The sequence below is a fragment of the Neovison vison genome, chromosome 4 (genome assembly GCF_020171115.1).
Source record: "Neovison vison isolate M4711 chromosome 4, ASM_NN_V1, whole genome shotgun sequence".
Classification (NCBI taxonomy): Eukaryota; Metazoa; Chordata; class Mammalia; order Carnivora; family Mustelidae; genus Neogale; species Neogale vison.
The window spans coordinates 191210998-191219253 of NC_058094.1; positions in this window are offsets into that span (position 1 = coordinate 191210998).

Sequence of the window (8256 nt, forward strand, 5' to 3'; positions counted from 1 at the left end):
AAATTTTCTGAAAATGTAGCTACTAGGGATATGGAGGAAAGTTTTTATTCTGTTTTCCTCAGAACTTTACCAAGGGTTGTTCATTCCTTTGGAAAAACACATCATCAATGTCAATACCATCTGTGGCATAAAAATACACAACATATCTGTAAATAATATTTGTAGCTGTGGTAATCAGGTAGATACTAGATATAGGTGCTAACATCCAACTGCCTAATTTTTCTCCTTTTGTGAACATCTCTGAGCATTTATACATTAAAATATATATTACTTTATTATAAACAACTTTCTCCTTCATTATTCATTTATGTTACAGTTAGAACACTATATAGGAGGGTTATCTTATCTGTAAACTTTGTTTTAGAATAGTACAAGTGTTACCAAATATTTGGGATAAAAAGTAAGGCTTTGGTTCTCCAAGCCTTGAGACCAACTGAGCTAGTACAGTCGCTTTAAAAGAAAGACTTATCAATTATGACATTATGAATAGAAAAAAAAATTCCTATATTTTGGGAGTACTTTTTTTTTTTTTTAGGGAGAGAGAGAGTGCATGCACACATGTGCATGTGTGCAAGCTGGCGGGGGAAGGAGGAGAGGGAGAAAGAGAATCTCATGCAGGTTCCACATTACACTTGATCTTAGCCAAAAGGCTAAGAAGTGATAAGCAGGCTCCACGCTAAGCACGGAGCCCCAGTCAAGGCTTAATCTCATGATCCTGAGATCACAACCTCAGCTGAAAGCTTAACTGACTGTGTTACCCAGGCACCCCTATTTTGGGAATACTTACCCTCGACTCGATTCAATTCTAGATTATTTCTTTTCTTTCTGTATCGATTAAAAGAGTAAATGCAACCTTTAAGAAAATACATGTGGATTTTTTGTTTTTGTTTTTGTTTTTTTGATAAGACAAAGGCATTTCCCTAAGCCTCACAACTCTCATATTGGCTCATGGTCAATATTTACCAGATTTTAATCTCAGGGATAATGACAATTTTTGAGGCACAAAAAGAAAGATTGCTTCTGGCACCCATTAAAAAGCTTTCTAATCAGCCTTTGTTAATTTTCCTCTGAAAGGTTCTTGGAGTTCCCTTCCTCCTTAACCTAACATAAATTAGGGAAAAAGAAACTATTTTACCTGTAAGTGAAATGAGCTTCATGTAGAATGATTCAAGAAGTGGTGAAAATCCCCCAAACCTCCTCTAATCCTTGTCAATGGGGCTGCCATTAAAACTGCATTCCTAGGTTAACAAAGCAGTTGTAAAGGAGGGCACTGAGCTGAGATGTTCTTGGCCATGGATTCTTGAGTGGGAAATCAGTGAGGTGAAAGTGTGAATACCATTTCTAAGATTATGTAGATTTTGCCCACTTAATCTCTAATAACAGGAGGCATAGACCAAGGACTCTCACATTTACTGGGAGTGGGAAGAACAAGGAAACTCTCTTTGTGATGGAGCTGATTACAACAAGCTGGAAATAGTTGGTAACAAAACCCTATAGTAAAGGGACACAGGGATGGTGGATTTGCTTGGATAAGGCTGAGAAGGCTCAGGATATAAAAAGGCATCCACAGATATCCAAAACTAGGCATCAGCTGGACCCTGAGAAGAGCTTTGGCCATTGCATGGCTGAGCCTATTTCTGTGACAAAATGGGTATGCCAGATATTTGACAAGACAGAACTCAAAAAAATGAGCAAGTTCTATTACCTGAAGGAGTGAATGTATTGTCTGAAACTTCCAGAGAGTAGGAGCTGGGCCCTAATATCAAAATGTACGAAATGGAGGCTTCAACCTGGGACACATTGTAAAAGCCCAGTGGTCAACACCAGGTACCACATTTTGGGTAGGATTAGCAGCGGTGGTCAGGATAGAAAAGGTGGGGGCAGGGGCGCCTGGGTGGCTCAGTGGGTTGAAGCCTCTGCCTTCGGCTCAGGTCATGATCCCAGGGTCCTGGGACCGAGCCCCACATCGGGCTTTCTGCTCGGAAGAGGGCCTGCTTCCCCCTCTCTCTCTGCCTGCCTCTCTGCCTACTTGTGATCCCTCTCTGTCAAATAAATAAATAAAATCTTAAAAAAAAAAAGTAGGATTACATCACATTAAAAGGCATTTGCATAGTGAAGGAAACCATAAACAAAATGAAATGACAACCTACCAAATGAAAGACAGTATTTGCAATCATAGAGCTGATAGGGGTTAATATCCAAAATATATAAAGAATATACTACTCAATAGCAAACCCCCCCAAGCAATCTGATTAAAAATGGGCAAAGGAACTGAGTAGACATTTTGCCAATTAGGACTTACAAATGGCCAAACGGTACATGAAAAGATGCTCAAAGTCACTAATCATCAGGGAAATTTAAACCAAACCATAAAATGAGGTATTACTTCACACTGTTAGAATGATTATTACCAAAAAGATAAGCGGTAACAAATGTTGATAATGATGTAGAAAAAAGAGAACCCATGTACACTTTTGGTGGAATATAAATTAGTACAGTCACTATGGAAAACAGTACACAGGTTCCTCAAATAATTAAAAATAGAGCTATCATATGCACCAGCAATACAATTTCTGGGTATATATCCAAAGAAATTGAAGACAAGATCTTGAAGAGATATTTGTACCACCACCATGTTCATTGCAGCACTATTCACAATAGACAAGATATGGCAACAACCTAAGTGTCCATCAATGGATAAATGGATAAAGAAGATATATACAGTTGACCCTTGAACAACACAGGTTTGAGTTGGGTAGGTTCACTTACACATGAATTTTTTCAATAAATACAGCAAATTCTGTAAATGTATTTTTTCTTCCTTAGGATTTTCTTAACATTTTTCCCTCTAGCTTACTTTTTGTAAGCATACATATATAAAACATACAACATACAAAATACGTGTTAATTGACTTTTTATGTTATTGGTAAGGCTTCCAGGTCAATAGTAGGATATTAGTATTAAGTTGGGGGGAGTCCAAAGTTATACTTGCATTTTTGACTATGTGAGGGGTTAGTACCCCAAACCGTGCATTGTTCATGGGTCATCTGTGTGTGTGCATGTGTATTTATGTGTGTATTATGACACCATATAGAGGATGTAGAATCTAATAAAAAAAAAAGTCAAAATTATAGAAGCAGAGAGTAGAATGGGGTTACCAGATGCTGGAATGGTAGGGAAATAGGGAGATGTTTGGTTAAAAGGTTCAACTGTGCAGCTTTGTAGGATGAATGTTTAGAAATCTCATGTACAGGCATGATGACTATATTTAATTTTTGGACACTGGAAATATGCTAAAAGAGTAGATTTCAAGTGCATTTCTCACAAATACAGTAACTACGTGAAGAGATATGTTAATTAGCTCTAATGTAGTAATCATTCCACTATGAATGACATATGTATATGTATATGATCAAATCAACACGTTATATGCTTTAAATGTATTTGATTTTTATTTAAAAAAAATCTCTTAATGAGAGAGTGGAGCATGCCACTCTTGATCTCAGTGTTGTGAGTTTGAGCTCCATGTTGGGTGTAGTAACCATTTAAAAATGAAATCTTTGGGACACCTGGGTGGCTCAGGCTTAGTTAAGTGGCTAAGGTCAGTTAGTTTTGGCTCAGGTCATGATCTCAGTCAGGACTGTGACCCTGAACCCCAAGCTGGACTTCCCTGCTCAATGAGGAGTCTGCTTCACAATTCTCTCTCTTCCTCTGCCCCTCCCCCAGCTCTCTCTAAAATAAATAAATCTTTTTTTTTTAATATTATTTATTTATTTATTTGACAGAGAGAGAGAGATCACAAGTAGGCAGAGAGGCAGGCAGAGAGAGAGAGGAGGAAGCAGGCTCCCTGCTGAGCAGAGAACCCGATGCGGGACTCGATCCCAGGACCCTGAGATCATGACCTGAGCCGAAGGCAGCGGCTTAACCCACTGAGCCACCCAGGCACCCCTAAAATAAATAAATCTTTAAAAAAAACTTTACAAATTTTAAAATAAAAAATCTTTTAACAATAGTATTAGCTTTTACCTTCTGTCATATTGAAAATATTATCAATACAAAAGTTTACAAAGGCAAAAAAGGAAAGACAAATGTTTTCTTTATTGTAACACTAGATGGCAGCCCAAAGTAACAAATTGTATCTTCTCTTCAAAACTTGTTACTTGAATTTTAAGCTTAATTTACTTAAAAACAGGACGGGGAGAGAAAAGAAAATGAAGTAAAAATCATAATTCTTTGGCATTTTCAGAAGTCTGAACTAGATTTTCAGGTTTGGGGGTTTTCTCCTTAAAATAATATTTCATAGCAACTTTATTTTCTTGTGTAAGTTGGCTGAAAAAATACTGTTAAAATAAATATAGCTCTAGCTAGAAAAGCAAAAATAATTCCGAAGACATATATCTCTACTCATATGTAGAGAGTTTTGTACTTTATTTTAATAATGGTTTATTGCAACTAATTTTTTGATCCCAAATTAAATTGATTCTTACAAATAACGTGTACAATACACAATGGTTTTTGTAGAGGATTGGGATTTCAGTGAATTGTTTTTGTTTTGTTTTGAATGCCTGCCAATTAGCATAACATATGAATGCTTTTTTCTTTTTATTTTCTATTTAAATTCAATTAATTAACATATAGTATATTATTAGTTTCAGAAGTTGAGCTCAATGATTCATCAATCTTATAAAAGACCCAGTTCTCATTATATCACATGCCCTTCTTAATGTGTCTCGCCCAGTTGCCCCATCCCCCATTCCTCTCCCCTCCAGCAACCCTCAGTTTGTTTCCTATGATTAAGAGTTTCTTATGGTTTGTCTCTTATGGTTTGTCTCCCTCTATGATTTTGTTTTGTTTTATTTTTTCCTCCCTTCTCCTATGATCCTGTTTTATTTCTTAAATTCCACATAAGAGTGAGATAATTTTCTCTGAGTGACTTTTATTTAACATAATACCTTCTAGTTTCATCCACATCGTTGCAAATGGCAAGATTTCATTTTTTGATGGCTGAGTAATATTTCATTTCATATGTATCTACCACATTTTCTTCACCCATTCATCTGTCAATAGACATCTATGCTCTCTCCATAGTTTGAAGATTTTAAGACAGGGTTTCAGGAAAGCTCCCTATATTTGAAATCTTGAAAAGGCTGGAGTTTATGAGGAACAAGCCTATACCTTACATAAGTCTTTCCCTCCAATGACAGCCTCTGACTAGCTCTCAGAAACCTTTATTCTTCTGGCTTGTACATAGTGTGATGAGATATTTCTCTAACCACTAGTATGTCATTTATGACTTCTGAAACCTATATTAGCAGCAAAAAAATCAATCAATCAATCCAGGGAAGAGAAAGCAAGTTAAGATTTATCCTTTCTGCCACAAGAATAAATATATGGTGTTCACTGGGTGCCAAGTAGAGAAGTATTCATGAGGAACATGTATTGTGATTTCTTTCTTTTTTTTTTAAATAGATTTTATTTATTTATTTCACAGACAGAGATACAAGTAGGCAGAGAGGCATGCAGAGAGAAGAGGAAGCAGGCTCCTTGCTGAGCAGAGAGCCCGATGTGGGGCTTGATCCCAGGACCCCGGGATCATGACCTGAGCCGAAGGCAGAGGCTTTAACCCACTGAGCCACCCAGGCACCCCTGTATTGTGATTTCTAATGTGAAAAAGTTGGTTGTTGTTGTTGTCATTGGTTGTTGTTGTTGAGATTTTTCCGAAATCTCAAGCTTTCAGAAAAATTACAAATAGAATATAAATAACTTCTTTTTTCTGAACCATTTCAGGATAAGTTGCTGACCTGTTGCCCCATCACTTCCTAATATTTTAATGAAAATTTCCCACAAACAGGGAGTTTCTCCTACAAACCATTATACAAACTTAAAAATCAGGAAGTTAATATTGATTCATGACTACCACCTAATTCACTGATCCCATATAACTGTCATGTTTCTTCTGTCTCTCTCACTCTGGATTAGTTCTTTGGTCATTCCTTATTCTCTATGACCTTGACACAAACTCCATGACCTTAAACTACAAACTTGTAGTTTATCTCTTCGTTTGGGTTTGCCTCATGATTAGATTCATATTATGTATCTTTGGTAGTTAAGACCACAGAAATGACAATGTTTTCTTAATATATATCATTACCACTAGGTGGTCCACAATTTTTATTTGTCCCATTACATTCACTTTGGTCGCTTGATTTTTTCTTAGGATTTTATTTATTTATTTGAGAGAGAGAGAGAGCATGAAAGCATGCAAGCAGGAGGAGGGGCACAGGGAAGGGGGAGAGACCGGGGAGAGAAGTGGACCGAGCACAGAGCCCAACATAGTGCTCAATCTCACAACACTGAGATCGTGACCGGAGCCGAATCTAGAGTCCAGTGCTTAACCAACTAAGCTACCCAGGTGCCCTGGCCACTTGATTAAGGTAATGTTTGCCAGAGTTCTCCACTGTGAAGGTCTTTATTTCTGTTTGTAATTAAGTATTCTGTGGGAGCTATTTGAATCTGTGTAATCATATTCCTCATCAAACATTGGCCAACTATCATGGAGAGATGTTCAATATCACTAGCATTCAAAGAAAAGCAAATAAGATAAAACATTTTTATCATAAGATCTTTTAAAGCTTGACAATACCTCTTGATTTGAGAGTAAAAGTTGCTGTTGTTCAAAGGTGTATTAGTACTGCTTTTTGGAGAGCAATTTAGAAATATCTATAGGAGTTTTAAAGGTACATCTATCTCTTGGTATAGCAATTTACTTTCATATACCTGTCCTTAAGAAATCCACACATGCACAAATATACGGGATGTACACTGCAAAGGTATCTGCACTGGAGACACACTACAGTACCATTAATATTAGCAAAAAGTCATAAAGGAACTAAATGTCTTTAAGTGGGGGTGATTACTTAATAAGCTATGGTGTATCCGTGTTTTGCAATTTTATGAATTAAATGAGAATAGAGGTATATATTTCGACTTAGAAGAAAACCTCCCTATTGTTAAGGGGAAAAAGCAAGTTGTATCCCTTCTCTGTATCTCATGTTATATGCACACAACCAGTCTTTAAGCAGATCCTGTCAAAATATATCCAAAATCCAACCACTTCTTATCATCATTATCACTCTGTGCCATCAAGGCAGAGTGATGGCTGCCTTGAGGTGGCTCATTAAAGCTTGGTAATTTGAGAGTATATTGAAGGGACTATATAGAGGTGTAAGTAGAGTTAGGAAACTCACAAGAGATAGATCCCTCATTAGCAAAGGTCTGGTGGGATGAATGGTAGATGTCATAGAACCTGGAAAAAATAAACATCTGAAGAAGTCTACTGGGAAGAGCTAGGGTTAGAGGAACAAACCAATTCCTGTGACTCTGCAGGAAGTGAGCCAGGACAAGAGACACTCTCCTTACTCTCTACCCAATCTCCAATTTTTGCCAGCATCCCCCATTGGCTGAATCAAACCAGCCTCCTGGGGCCCAAAACACCATGAAGGAAGATAAAAAGTTCATCTGGAGAAGCAAACAGAAAAAGCTAGAACATATGCTCATCAAGGGCCCTATCTTTTCTTGCCATAGCCTCCTAAGTGCTCTTAATTGCTCTTAGGGCTTTCTTATTTGCTCCCATATTGCCACTTACGCAGCAGTTAAAGGAATCTTTTATTTCTCTGCTCAAAACTTTTTTTTTAAGATTTTATTTATTTATTTGACAGAGAGATCACAAGTAGGGAGAGAGGCAGGCAGAGAGAGAGGGAGAAGCAGGCCCCCCGCCAAGCAGAGAGCCCGACACGGGACTCGATCCCAGGACCCCGAGATCATGACCCGAGCCGAAGGCAGCGGCTTAACCCACTGAGCCACCCAGGCGCCCTCTGCTCAAAACTTTTAAATGGCTTCATATCACACACTAAAATCCAAAGCTACTGGCCATTTCTCCAGCATCATGATGATCATTCCCTACGTTACTTCACTCCAACCTCACAGGTCTTTTTGCTATTCTTTGAAATACCAACCAAATTCCAGCCTCAGAATTTTACACTTGCTGCTTCTGTGTGAAACACTCTCTCCCCAGATATTTCCATGGTTTTTGCCTCCATTTCATTTACATTTTGTCAAAAGTGCCCATCCTGGGGTGCCTGGATGGCTCAGTTGGTAGAGCACTGGAGTCCTCATCTTGGGGTTGTGAGTTCAAACTTTTGTTTAAGTAAGCAGAGAGCTTACCTTAAAATTTAAAAAAAAAAAAAACAAAACAA